This window comes from Adiantum capillus-veneris, chromosome 18 (genome assembly GCF_014529385.1).
Source record: "Adiantum capillus-veneris isolate H3 chromosome 18, ASM1452938v2, whole genome shotgun sequence".
Classification (NCBI taxonomy): Eukaryota; Viridiplantae; Streptophyta; class Polypodiopsida; order Polypodiales; family Pteridaceae; genus Adiantum; species Adiantum capillus-veneris.
In genome coordinates, this window is record NC_140948.1 from 14,236,470 (window position 1) to 14,251,237 (window position 14,768).

At 46.8% G+C, this 14,768-nt stretch overlaps 1 protein-coding gene across 1 annotated transcript in view; it reads right to left on the reverse strand.

Moving 5' to 3' along the window:
• The window catches only part of LOC147435253 (uncharacterized), a 179,350-nt gene that overhangs the window by 50,357 nt on the left and 114,225 nt on the right, over positions 1–14,768 (reverse strand). The window lies entirely within an intron of this gene.

Genomic DNA, 14,768 nt, shown 5'->3' on the forward strand with positions numbered 1-14,768 from the left:
AAAGCCAAATCCGTAGGAAAGCCTGGCGGCACTCTCGCATACGGTCGGAGCTGCCCTGCAGCCTCTCAAACTGATCTCGAAGTGTATGGAGTGACTCCAGCCATATATCTCGTACAGTCTCCACCAATGGGATGGGGCAAGCCTCAAAAATGCGGAAGCAATGGGCTCTCTGTGTGAACCAGAGAATCAGGCAGCAGATAAGCTCCCAAGAAAGCTCTCTATCACTGCTCCATTCCTGAGGCGTAAGCTCTATGGCAGGCCGGACTGCCGGTCTCCTGTATCACAACCATCCTGCTAGCTGAGGACAACTGAAAACGGAGTGTTGGGCACCTGAGGGTGGACCAAGCAGCAGCACCCCAAGTGTACTGCCTAGCTAACGACAAGGCTAGCATCCATAGACAATGCCTCTGTGACTCAAGTGGGTGGTCACAAGCGGCACAACCCGCCGGGTGGCCATTGTAAACCAACCAACTCCCACCTGTAGTAGCTCGATGGGCGACTAGCCACTGGAACATGGTGGCTCTCCTTGGTGGTCGCTCCCGAAAGTCTGTCACGAACTCAATTGTGAGACCCTCCTCTTCCCAGTGACCTGCTGCAGCAGGGTGCGCCTCTCTCCGAGCAGCCAGTATTTATGTGACGCCCCAGTTGTGTTGTGCAGTGGAAGAAAGGGATCCGTGGATGATCAGCTGAACCAAAAGGATCCAGCCAAAACCACTCCCCAAGGTCCCACTACACTTGCACCAAGGGATGACTCTCCCAAGCTCAAAGCCTCCAACGTCCAGTCTCAAGATCTGTCGGATCAAGATCAAGCACACAGAAACTTCCTTTGATGCCCACAACTCAAATCCCACAAATCCGCCTCAGTAGTAACTCTGTGGAGGCGACGCTCTCGTTGAAACTCAAAAAACATGCAAAGCCTAAGTCCGAGTAGGCCCTAACTGCAAAGAGGACCTCAAGGCGAGTGAAGGCCCCCATCCAGCTGGGAGCCGCCGGCTTGAGAGGCGTGTACATCTCTACACATAGAGCCTAGACGATGTCCTGACACATGTTTTGTACCCCCTTCGTGTCGCACAGCTAGTCTCACAGGGTGCGGGTTGGACCCTCTGCCATGGGAGCCCATGAGACATCCTGTCTACTACCAACAATGTGACCTCGATGTGTACTCACCAACGGGTTCCATGCCTCAACTGCTCCTCAATGCATGTGGACTGATGCTGCTCAAGTTTCCCACTCAACTACTCCCAAGACCGAAGTAAGCTCAAAGCGAAACTCCAGGGCTCTTCCCCTGGAAGAAGACCTCTGACAATGAGCTTCCCAAGGAGGGCTCTATTCTGCCATGCTGGATCAATGATGCCAGGAGACTTTGGCCGCCCGAGTGAACTGCATGGATCCACAGAAAGTTTCTAATCAGCCTCTCAAGCTAGCTGATGCAAGAACTCGAGAAAATCCAACAAGATGTGATGTACCACATGGTGGCCAAGAGCACCAAGCTGGCCACAACAGCCCTGCCAGCAAGAGAAATCCATGCCGAGCTCCAATGCAATAGCTTCCTCCTGATGGCTAGGAGGGGAGCAGCTTGCTGCTCTGGTGACAAGTCCAAGTCAACCTGGAAACCCAAGTAGCAAATGGACGTCCCTAGAGAGGGATCCAACGAAAGCCTTCTCCAAGCATCGAGTCAGGCATTGGAGCATCACCAAGCCAAAAAACCATTTTCACCAGTTGATCAATGCTCCTAACGCATAGGAAAATGCTTCACACCTATGAAAATTGGCCTCACAACCTTCAAAAGCATGCTTGAGTCATCAGCAAACTCAACGTCCAAAAGCTCCTCTTTGAATGGGTAACTAGAGGCCACGCAAACCAACCTCATGTGAGGTCAGAAATCTGCTCATCGCCTCAGCGTAGAAAAGAAACGGGAAGGGGGCAAGAGGACAGCTATACCGTACTAAGCGTGTAAGCATGAAGCCGTCCGCTCGACACCCTGCTAGCAACACCTGACTGTGAGCACACCTGTAGAGAGCAGACACCCCTCTGATTCATGCATCTGAAAAACCCATCCTGCACATAGTCCTCAAGGAAGTCCGAGTCAACTTTGACGTTGGCCTTCCCAAAGCTGAGAAGGAGCACTACAAGATCCTCTCCTTGCAAGCGGGTGAGGACAATCGCCTCCCAAAAGGTGAAAATGTTGTCAAGGATACTGCGCTCCTTGACAAAGCCCATCTGAGTCTCATGTATGATGCTCCCAAGTAGTGGCTGAATTCTCAAACTTGGAGCATTCGAAAGAATTTTGTAGGCTGAGTTAATAATGGTGATGGGCCGTCACTGCCGAACCTCATCTGGAGATCCCCCCTCCTTGGGGATGAGATAGATTGAACCCTCTCCTAGGAAACTACCACAAGGGAGTGCCCTGAGAGCCTCCTAAAGCTCCTCTGGCAAGAGGAGGCTCTCAAGCATCTATCGCATCTCCTCAGTGAGGAGGCAAGGCAGATGTGCCCACACCTACTCACTGCATGCATCCCTGCGCTTTGGGTGTGGCTCAGCTGAGAGCAATTCATGGTAAAAGTCATTAGCTATTGGCCATATGTCCTCAGGCTCTGTGGCAACCGCCCCATCCTGACGACTCCATTGTCGAACACTAGTATGCGCATGGTGGAGACCCACCATCTCAAAAACTCTCCATTAGCTTTGCCGCCCACCTAGATCCACCGAGATGCCTGACAGTGGTAGGAAAACTCATGGCACCACTCCTCAATGGTGATCAGTGTCACCAGGAGGTGTATTTTTTTCATGTTTCCTTCTTTAAATATGTACTACATATTTTTATTTATTTTATTTTACTTATTTTCCCTGGAACCTTTGAAAAGGTGCAACTGGACATTGCATGGCCAGTGTGAAACTGTTGCGGCCTAACGGGTTTCTCTCTTCGGGAGTCTGGGACTGGTCGCGCCAATTAGCATTGAATTCTGATGAGTATGGAAGCCGGTGTGCGCCAGATGGAACTTGGGCCACTCGGCAAGTCACTTATAACTTTATAACGCCGTGGGAACTAGGGAATTAACTCAAAGGGACAAACTGGACACTTGGCAGGAGGAGGGCACTCTACAGGCTGTAGACACTTAAGCTGGAGAGGGTGCCCATTTTGAGGCTCGGGCTGATTTTAGCCTCATAAGTGACCTACATTGTGTGTGTGTGAGTAGTGGGTGCAGGTCTATAGGTTTAATGGAAAGCTTGCCTTCTCCTCTGTCTCATGTAGCACGATGACTTGCTCTCATGCATCTCTCTCTCCCCTTTGGCACATATGGTAATGCCACACTAGTTGGGCTACTCAGATGAATGTGTACAATTCTGGGGGTTTATGCGCCTTTGCCAAGGCAAGAGCCTTCTGAACAGGAACCGGATTAGCTAACTGGTAATCCCCCACAAGTATGCACAGTTCCATCACGGAAGATTACGAGTTTGGAGAGTTTTCTCGCGTGAAAACTCGTCCAATTTAGAGGGGAACTGTCCCATTGCGTGCGGAGCCCTTGGGACACGCGTAGGCGTGTCTGCTCCGCTAAAAAAGATCTGAAACAGGGAATTACAGCCTGCTGTGTTTTTTTGCAGGTTTAGGGTTTCGCACCTAAACTGCAAGGGAACACCAAGGGAGCCTTGTGAGAGCCTTGGGATGCGTGTACAGGCTTTTGGGCACCCAACAGTGAAAAACAGAGAATTACAGCACGCTGAATTTCTGTGAGAGCTCACTAGAAAGCTTCCAGATAGCGAGGGAATCTGCCCTAGATAGGTACTTTTGACTTACAGGGGTTTTTGCGCCGTTATACTGCCGAAATCAGGTCGGAAACCTGCGTTTTCAGCCCTCGCCAGGTTTGGACAGCTTTGTGAAAGCTTGTACTACGTGGTCGGATCGTCCACCTTAAATTGAATAAAGAAATACCGAAAGGGATGCCAGTCTTTGGGGCCTACAGGGTGTTGGTCTCGTGTGCGCAGTGACATTCTAGCCGCTGGACGCAAGTGTTGAGTCTCTCTCTTTTCCATCAATACTCTGTGTGTAATTCATAGGTAGTAGATTTCGTACCACCCTCCCTTTACTGTGTACAAGCCGGTTATATGCTTCCATCAACGGGATAAGACACTTTTTCCTCAAAGAGTGCGCCGTGGATTGTTGTGGGTGAGAGGATACATAGATAAGCAGTATGGCAGAAAGGAGAGACGAGGGTTCTGAAAAGGAAGCATCCTCTTACAGTGGGCAGGAGAAGCAAAGGGTTGTTGACAAAGGGAAGCGACCCATGGAGCCGGAGGATGAGGATCTTATGTTCAAAGCTTGGTTCTTGAAGATCATGGATATCTTCGAGCAAATGGCTCAGAATCCGAAGTTACAGAAGTACTTACAGGCTCCTAAACGGGATGTCTCTCCCCTACGACCTGCAAAGGAGGGTTCACATGCAGAGGGGTCTCATGACACTCGTGGAAAGACTGCTATGGAAGAGCAGCAGCAGCAGGTGGTGAAGACACCCAATGTGTCTACAGGTCCAAAGGAATAGGTGGTATCTTGACATGAGGCTGTGAATGGTCAAGGCAGTAATGAACAAGCCGTTCGACAGACCATTCCACCGTTTACTTCATATCCTGGTTACTTTGGTGGTGGTTCAGTGTTTCAGGCTTTGGCTGGACCATCCACAGGTTCATAAGGGTACATACCAGAAATGTGTTTGGGGCAATGCAACCAAGTGTGGTTAACCCTAGGGTATGTACGGGAACATAGGTGTTCAACCAGGTTTTTAGGGTGCCTATGGCAATCTGGGATACCTCGAACTCATTTTGGCATGGTTGGTTTTTCACAATAAAATACTCAAAATGCGAATAACCCTGGTAAAACAGGTAATATGAGTGTTGGAATGCTTAACCGAGAAGTACCACTTCTTAAAGCACCTGTTGATGATAATGTGGTTACTACGAGCCAGCCAAAGGTATACAAGGCGGGGCAGCCGTGAAGTTTGACACTTTTAGTGGCACACAGGACAAAATGAAGGCCTTGACCTGCATACAGCAGTTTGATGCGTCATACGCAGGTGAAAACTTCACAGACTCTTCCAAGATACACAAGGCTGCCACCTTTTTGAAGGGTAATGCATTGAGATGGTGGACCACATTGTTAAATCAGGGCCAAGCACCTACAACATGGGTCTAGTTTAAATAGATATTTTCTCCTGCGTGTCTCACAAACAAAGTCTGAAGAGGAGCATAGAGATCACTTGACCGCAGTTTTCAATGAGCTACACAAGAACAGACTACTCATTAATGCAAAGTAGAGTGAATTCTTTTTGGAAGAGATTTTCTTGGGCACATTGTTTCAAAGGATGGGATACGCATGGATCCCGCCAAAGTGGAAGCAATTAGGTCATGGCCAGACTTGAAGTCCGTACGTGATATTCGAAGTTTTCTAGGCTTATGTTCCTACTAAAGGAGGTTCATCCAAAATTTTGCTGAGATTGCTTCTCCACTCCATGCATTGCAAGGAAAAGGAGTTACTTTCAAGAGGACAGCCAAGGAAATTTTAGCCTTCAAACACTTGAAAGAGAAGCTGACTTCAGATCCGGTAATCATTTTGCCAGATCTTTCGAAACCTTTTGTGGTTGATGCATGTGGCCATAGTCTTGGTGCAGTTCTAATGCAGAATGGCCGAGTAGTCGCATATAAATACTTCTGAAGACCGAAAGGAACTTGCAAGTTTATGAGAAAGAATTGCTGACAGTAATTCATGCTCTCACTAGTTGGAAACACTATCTGCTACAGGCTGATTTTGTTGTCCGAATAGATCATCAAACCTTGCGATATTTCCTCACACAAACGAAGTTGTCTGAGAAACACATGCAATGGGCAAACATCTTGTCAATGTTTCATTTCCAGATTGTGCATGTGCAAGGGAAAAAGAACGTGGTGGCTGACGTGTTGTCACAAAAGCAGTGTCAATTCCGTACCATTGTGAACTAGATGAAATGAAGACACAATATGCTGAAGATTTAGATTTTGCAAGGATCTATGACCAGCTTGTTGATGGGAAACATCATGAGCACTATATGCTTAAAAATGACTTGCTCATGATGCATGGAAAGTTATGCGTTACTAAACAGTTACGGCCAAAGGTTTTGATGGAAAGTCATGCTCCACCTTATGTTGGGCATCGTGGAATTGATGCGACAGTGAAAGGGGCTGAGGCATTCTTCTATTGGCCAGCTTTGCGTCAAGATGTTGACACATTTGTACGATCATGCTTAGTTTGCCAAAAAGTCAAATTTAACAGGCAAAAGCAATCGGGATTGTTACAGCCATTGCCGATCCCTGACACGCCGTGGAAAAGCATAGCAATGGACTTTATCTTTGATCTTCCAAGGACGCAAACAGGCAATGATGGGATTTGGACTATCATTTGTAGGTTCAATAAGCAAGCCCATTTCATTCTTGTTAGGAAGAAGATAAAGCTAGAACACATGGTCAAGATATTCATGACTAATATCTTTAAGTATCATTGGATGCCTCAGTCAATTGTCAGTGTGACAGGGATCCACGTATGACGAGTCTTTCTTGGAAGGCATTGTTTGAAAATATGGGCACTACGCTGAAGTTCTCATCTTCGTTTCATCCGCAAACTGATGGACGTCAGAAGAGGCAAATTCCAATGTCCTAGATCTGCTCAAATGCTATGTGTCAGAGCACAAGGCAACTTGGGAACACCATCTCCCATTGGTTGAATATGCTTACAATAACACTGTGCATATGTCAACAGGTAACGCACCATTTGAGATAGTGGAAGGAGAGAAGAAATTTCCGCCCATTTTGCAGACTAAGGACAAGATATTTGAGGCAGACAAGTATGTGCAAGATATGGATGAAACATACAGGAAGATAAAGATTGCTCTTGAGAAGACTCAGGCTAAGCAAAAGAAAGCTGCTAATCGTCACCGTCATAAACTTGTATTTTCACTTGGTGATTGGGTGCTTTTGCGCTTTGAAAAGGCCATGTTAAGGAAAAGGAAAGGCAAGGAACGTTTGTTTCCTAAGCTCAGTATGCGATATTATGGTCCCTTTCAAATTTTAACAACGATGTAGCTTACATGTTGAATCTACCGGAGGCTAGAAAAATGCTTTTCATGTCAGCCTTCTAAGACCCTTTGTTGGTGATGTGCCAGAGAATATGCCTGATGAGGAACAGCCCAAAGTGGAAGAATTGGATGAGATTCTTGTTCCTGAACAGATATTGGCACATAAAGATAGGAAGATTAGAGGAAAGGTTGCAATACGCTACTTGGTGAAGTTCAAGAACTATCCATCATTCGATGCTAAATGGATGGAAGAGTGTGAATTGGTTGATTCACCTCAACTATTACAACTATATCTTGAAGCCTTTCAAATGGAACCCACAGTGACTTGATGTAGCTCTATGGCGCAATGTGAGAGCATGGTTCATGATGCTCAAAAGAGTAGTTAAGCAATTGTATCTACAGAATTTGGCTAGAGAAGTTTGTGCTTGAGAGTACTGCAAAAGACTTCTATGCTTGATATATGTGTGGTAGCCAGGTTGGTGGGATTGTTTAATCGTCCAACGCTACAGCTCCGGAAGCATGTGTATCTTGGATTCTCATCATAGAATATATGTGTTATCAAGAGATAACAGCATGTATTATTGGCATGCAAGCGAGGTCGCTAGCAGTATTTCAAGGGCCGGGTGTGTCACCAAGAGATGTATTTCTCCTTGCCTTCTTTTTATATGTACTGCATATTTTTATTTATTTTATTTTTTACTTGTTTTCCCCGAAACCTTTGAAAAGGTGCAAGTGGACATTGAATGGCCAGTGTGAAACGGTTGCGGCCGAACGGGTTTCTCACATCAAGAGTCTAGGTCGGTCAGTATGGGACTTGTCGTGCCAGTTAGCATTGAATTTTGATGAGTATGGAAGCCTGTGTGCGCCAAATGGAATTTGGGCCACTCGGCAAGTCACTTATAACATCATAAGTCAGCGGGAACTAGGGAATTAACTCAAACGGGACAACTAAACACTTGGCAGGAGGAGGGCAGTCCGCAGGACACCTTAGCTGGAGGGGGCACCCATTTTGAGGCGTAGAGTAAGAAACATTGACACATGATCAAAGAAAGTAGTCCCTGACAAAATGCATACTGCACCACCCAAGTCACATAAGTGATCACTAGCATAGAAACGATCTATCTTGTATAGATTCACTCCGCCTACTCTACGGTCAGACCGGGAGAATAAAAGGCTATTTGAGGGCCGTGCAAAGACAGCATGATGCTAAACATCCGAGATCCTCAAAGCCATACATACCAGTTCTGAAGCAACCAACTCAAGTAGCATGGCTTCCCTCAATCCTTTCGGAAGGGTCCTCAAGCATGTTGAAATCCCCCCCAATGCACCACTACTTTGCATGAGGTAGGGGCTCCATCAAATTTGACCAAAGCTCAGCCTATGTACTCGCATGGTTGGGTGCATAAATGCTCAAAAAACCCACAAGGCATCCATGTACCTGCGTAATGACCCACCGAGCCCTACCTCGCACACTGATGCCTCTGCCCGCAATGGCCTGCTGCCATGAATCCGCAATAGTCATGCATACACCTCCCTGAATGCCACCAGGCCCAAAAGCAACTGACCAAAAGGTCACATAGTGATCACACAAAATCTGTCCACAGCACCTCATATGGCTCTCACACATGTGATGCTTTTGGAGCATATACATATCGATCGCTCCACCCACAAGGCATCTTTGGAGCTACTATCTAAGTCCATCCTCTAGCATAGAAATTGGGGTCCACCTAGCCCTTGCACATTCCATGAGAAAATCCTCATGGGATCAGTGAGAGAGTTGATGCTGCCATCCCAATCAATCTCGCAATCTTCGAGGCAGGCTTAGATAGGGAGAATCCCGCATCCGAGCGACCTCGAGAGAGTCGGGGTTGGACCCATACCCAAGCAAGGCGTGCAGTCCGTAGAGCTACATCCTCTGTCCAAGAGTCCTCATGAACATATACATAGCAATGTGCACTCTGAGTGTCTGCAAAAAACTATACCATAATGTGTTTACATCCTTCTACATCTGGTGGTGTCAAAGAGAACAAGCCGCCTCAAGGTCAGGAGAGGAGTTGCCAAGAAAACGTGTGAAGTCATAGTCGAAGCAGTCCTAGCGGTGACGGATGTCGAAACTGGTCCACCCAGGAGGGACTACCGCAAAGGGCGACGTCTGCACCAAAAGGGGCATCCGCAGGTAGGGTTGCTCCTCTCGGCCAAGTGGCTCGTGGAAAATGCACTGTGGCCTATCCCCTAGGCCGGTGACGAGGCGCAGGAGGGGTCAAGCGACAAGGTGGAAGGACTAGCACGAGGGATGGGAGAGGCGGAGGGAGCAGGTGGAGGAGGTGAAGGTGGAGGCAAAGAAGTGGGGACAATAGGCGGAGGGGGAGGGGCTGTGGGTGGCGAAGCTGAGGTGGAGAGGGTATCCGTCGGCTCATCCTGATGTAGAGGGTCGAAACAGTTCCCTATGGGAACCCACTCTTGCGGGCCTCATACAGGCCGACCACCGGGGGTACCAAACTGGCGGCCCTGTCCCTGACGACGACAGCCACGAACCTGATGTTAGCTCTCATCTGCCTGGGCACCTGTCTCGGGAGAGGTACCCACACGTGCTCCCTGCATCTCTACCTACTGAGCCTCGCTAACCTTGGTAGGCTGGCTCTGTGTCGAGGATCGAGGCCTCCTCTATGGACAGACCTTCGCAAGATGGCCCATCTGTCTGCAAATGAAGCACTGATTTGGGAGCCCCAAATACTCCACACCCTGATAGAGCCAACCACCACTAACCAGAGGTAGTAGAACTACCTTCGGAAGGGTGTGGGTGTCTTGAACCAAAACATGTACCCATAGGTATGCCTGCTCTCCTAGTCGCAATGGAAGCTCTCGTGTGGGGTGTCTCCAGAACGGTCCCAATCTCAAAACCTATCCCAGAAAGTAGCGGGAGATACTCTCTCCTCAGGATGGGGAAGCAGACCGTAATGGGTAGGTCTGCTTCCTTGACAAGAACATTGGTAGCCAGATCGAAGCCATGGCACCATTATCGAAAATGAGCTCTGACTGCTCGAATGGCCAGGGGGCTCATTGTAATGACCTTGGATGCCATCTCGGAAGTCTCAAACGCGATCTCGTAGTAGCCACGCTTGAGAAGCTGAACATCGATGATCTTTCCCACCTCCGATAGAAGGCAGGCCTTGAGGAGGTCGCGCACCTCTCCTCTGAAGGTGCTCCACCTCTCCTGCTAAGCTCGCTTGTTCTGTTAACGAAAGAGCAAGTTCGATGGTAGGTTTTGCAGTGTCGATCAAGGGGGCTTCAGTCAAGTCCCTCTGAGGCGGAGTAGAATCTTCCATTTGTGTCTACTGTTGTGAAGGCGTACGAGGACGGGTCTATTGCGAAAGAGGTGGGTCGGAGAACAAAGAACAGCCCATCAACTCCTTCAAAAGAGAGGAAAACCGAACAGCGTGCTTTGGGGTGGGGGAGGGGGGGTTCCAATCTGTGTCTGCTATTGTGTAGGCGTACGAGGACGGGTCTATTGCGAAGGAGGTGGGTTGGAGAACGAAGAACAGCCCGCCAAGTCCTTCAAAAGAGAGGAAAACCGAACAACGCGCTCAGGGGGGGGGAGGTGCGGCTAGCACTCGCTCTGGCAGAGAGACTCTCTTAAAATCATACAATGTAAATAGTTAAATAGGAGTACTAGTGTCATCCATGAACAGGAGGTTGCGTGGTATAAGGACAAGTGGCCACTTTATCCAGGAAAAACAAGATTCTAAGCGAAAAAGGGTAGAAAACACATTTTTGGGGCTACATGAAAGAGGAGGAGCAGATGATGTCGAAACTGAGTTGTAAGGCTGAAAAACTCCCAACTTTCTCATCCGAAGTCATAATTGCGCAACCCGGGTCCCATCACAGAAGTCCTCTTTGCGCTTTTGGCACGATCTGGTATGCCAACACGATGGTGCTTTCAAATTTTTTTAATTTTAAGTGTAGGACTTTTTGCAACAACCTGAACCAGTAAATGGAATTCCACAGCTTTTTGCGTCTTCCATCATGTGTTTCTGGAGCTTAATATGGTTTTTGGGTACCGTGAATCATAAAGAGGTGGATTTGCTGCTGGTGTTGGCGATTTTCCAAAGCGTGTGAGGGATGAGGTATAGCGGCATTGGGGTTGTTTTCCCTTTTCCTCAGAACGTGAAAACTCACTTTCAAAATTTCAGTCCATCATCTATCTGCTAGGATACATGTCCATGAAATAACCAATAACTAGGGAGATGTCTTTTAACATAATAAGATGCAATGCTTTTCTAGTAAAATAGGGTACTCACTAAGAAGATAAGGACAATGAAACTACAGTACCTAACAAAGAAAGAGATTGTAGAAGATGGGCTTGTTCTTATCAAGAACAAGAAAGTAAGAAAGTTAGATATATGGGCATCTCCAAAAGAAGAACATCACTACAGGTTGATTCCTTACGAATACAAGCATAAGGAAGTAAGTCATATTCTAATCAGATGCAAAATGTGAAAGCATAATCCATGCTAGGATCTGCTATCTTCTTCATCAGAAAATGAAGATAAGAAGGGTTGTGGAATTGCAAACAGTTACTCCTGTGGTTTGTGATCATACCCCTGATTTACTGGTGGCAGCGTGCTGGGCATGCTCTGAATAGACACGGGTGTCTCACTTGATATGAACATTGCTCCAAGGTGGAAAATTCTGAGATGTACTCAAGGAGGAGCCATGGTAGCTATGTGAGTAGGTAGCTACGCTCAGAAGAAGTTTGATATAACTCTCTATCTAGGTGGCTCCCCCTGCGCTGCTCTTCTCTCCCAACAGATAATTACCTTCATGATATCCAAGGACAAGCAAGAAGAGAACAAGACATTTCTCAAATTATAGATTGAAATTAATCCTACATTGAATCTCCAGACGTTTCAAAAGTTTGTTATTCCTCAAGTATGTTTCTGTCGAGCATTCTTGACTTTTTCAAGGGCGTTACTGATTTCGCATTTTCTCATAAGCCGAATATTATATGAGACAATAGGTCACTGTCAATTACAAGATATTACTTCGTTACAACAAAATGAAAAATCTGCTCAATTTTTTATCAGATATTGCATGGTATCAATTTGAGGTGATAGTCGCGATTTTATTGCATGGTACCGATTTGAGGTAATAGACGCATCGATTTTATTTTTTGAGGAAAATGGAATTGTATTATGCGTACACATAGATCTCCAGGGATGCTTGTGTGAGCCTGTTACCAATAGGGAGTAGAAAGCTTTAAGAAGAATCAATTTAGGAATACTACATGTACATCAAGGACGCATGTGTGAGGAGTGTGAAATGAGCTATTGAGGAGGTGCATAGCGCCAAGTAACGTGAGACCACTTTCTGAAAAAGGATCGCCCCTTCTGCCTGGAAGAGCCGCCTGCTGATGTTAGTGGAAAGCAGAATGTCTAAAATGCCTTGTCTATAGCCGAAGTCTGTGAGCCTGATTACTGGATCCATGGCTTTCCTTCATACAGCAAGTGTGACCCTGGAAACTGCTTAAGCTAAGTGATCAGTCACAAAACGATGATGCAAACCAGCCCGCATAAAAGCATACAGCTAGCCTAACGAAATGAGTATGTGGAAAGACCCAAAAGCAATGCTGCAAAGACTCATCATTCAGGGGAAGCATGGGAGATCTTCTGGTCAAGCCAACACTGTGCATACGATGAGGACAGTGGGGAACGGTTCATGCCCGAGTAAGATGGTCTACAAATACACACTTGAGTATCCCCTGGTGTCTCACAAAAAATCCACAGCCACTCTTCTGGGTTCCATGTCAATCTTGAGAGTGATCGACCTTCCCATATCCTTAGGCGCCAAGAGAAGGCATCCCTCACAAGGGGACACTGGATCCATACAAGCCCCTTTACATCAAGAGCCAACCACTTTGATAAGTGGCAAACTGAGACCAGGAAAATATGAAGGAGTCTCTGACCCCTAAAATCTGTCTATAGCCACCAAAAATAACCTCGATTCGCAGAGGCTGGAATCTATCAGTGTAGCCTCTAACCAATGAAACATAGACAGAGCAAGGTCATCTTCCCATCTCGTCCAATCTATATGAGTCCTCTCTTCCACTTGTGAAGGCCGTTTGGATCCCTTACATAACCGTTCCATATGGGCTGCCGACAAATCATATCACTCCTCATCTCCCACAAAATACGCACCAAGGCTCTCATGAAGGTAGAAGGAAGAGTTGTGCATAGAGGGCACCAGTGAAAATATATCAAAAGATCAACCTCCAAGGGCCATCATATAGCCATATCAGGGGCATGAGAATGAATGGCATAAAATTTTTTCCAAGGCTCAGCACCAAGAAAAAGACCTCTAACGATGATCTTCGAAGGCAAGTCACAGCTCTATGTCTCCCGATCAATGATGCCCAAACCCTCCTCTCTTGGCACCAAGCGGGACAGTTGAGATAGAATCCCTAAATGCAATGACCAGCAGGAAATAGTATACCAAGCTGTCACAAGAAGTACCTCATTCTCCCAGACACAGCTAAATGCATCAAAGATTAATGACCAAGCTTTCTCCGGATGAGTGGCAAAACTAGCTCAAATTTCCGCTGCAGAGGAATTAAATACCACCTGAAATCCCCAAAAACGCCAAGTTGAAACACAAGCTAGCCAAGTGAAATCATCCAAGAATCTCCAATGATCCACGCACACCAGAAAGCCATAAGACTTGTGCGTGGATCATTGGGGATTCTTGGATGAGAGCGCTGCTTGCGAACTGTCAGGAGCAAGTGCATCATAATCCTAAGGTAATATAATGTCATTTACGGTCTCTTGATCCAAGAGGTCAGACTCCTCGTACAAAGACCGCAAAGCTATGGAGTCATGCCCCATAGATAGATAGGCATAGCCTTAGCAAAGAAAAGGAACAGATATGGAGCCAGCGGGCAGCCCTGCTGCACTGAGTGAGTTAAGGCAAAGCGCCGACTTAGAAATCCACCAATACTAAACTGCATTAGAAGCGAATCTATACTGTGATGGCACACCAATGATCCATCGTTCCAAAAATCCCATTCTCTCTGTAAAGTGCCCCCTAAAAGCCCCAATCAACCTGATCATGCGCCTTCTGAATATTGATAACGATGATAGCAATTGGCTGGCTTGACTGTCTTGCCCTCTCGACTCCCTCATAGATGGAGGAGATGTTGTCCATGATGCAATGATTTTAAACAAAGCCTGTCTGTGACGCATGTATAAGGTCAGGCAAGAAAGGTCACAACCGCCCAACAATCATCCGAGCTAATATCATATACAGGTGCACTGTGCTTGGCACACAGTTGATATTGAATCCTTTCACATTTGACGCTAATGAGGTTCTTGCTAATACCATTGATTATGTTGATGCAGTTTCTTACTACCGATCCAGACTCTGATGCCCTATTTTCTGATCCTGTGGTCATTAGGGAGATGTGTCATTTGTTACCGCTGTTGTTCACTCTTACAAAGTTGCATGGTGCAGTTTGTGGTATTCGTAGTGCTTCTTGTCTGGGAGAGGAGGGTGTGACTTGTCAGTCTTTCCATAGCAAATCCACTGTTGCAGGCTTTACAACACATCCAGTTGATTTATCCTATACCAAAGGGTTATGATACCACCTATCTCTGCCAGTGGAGGCCTATCACGCTCATG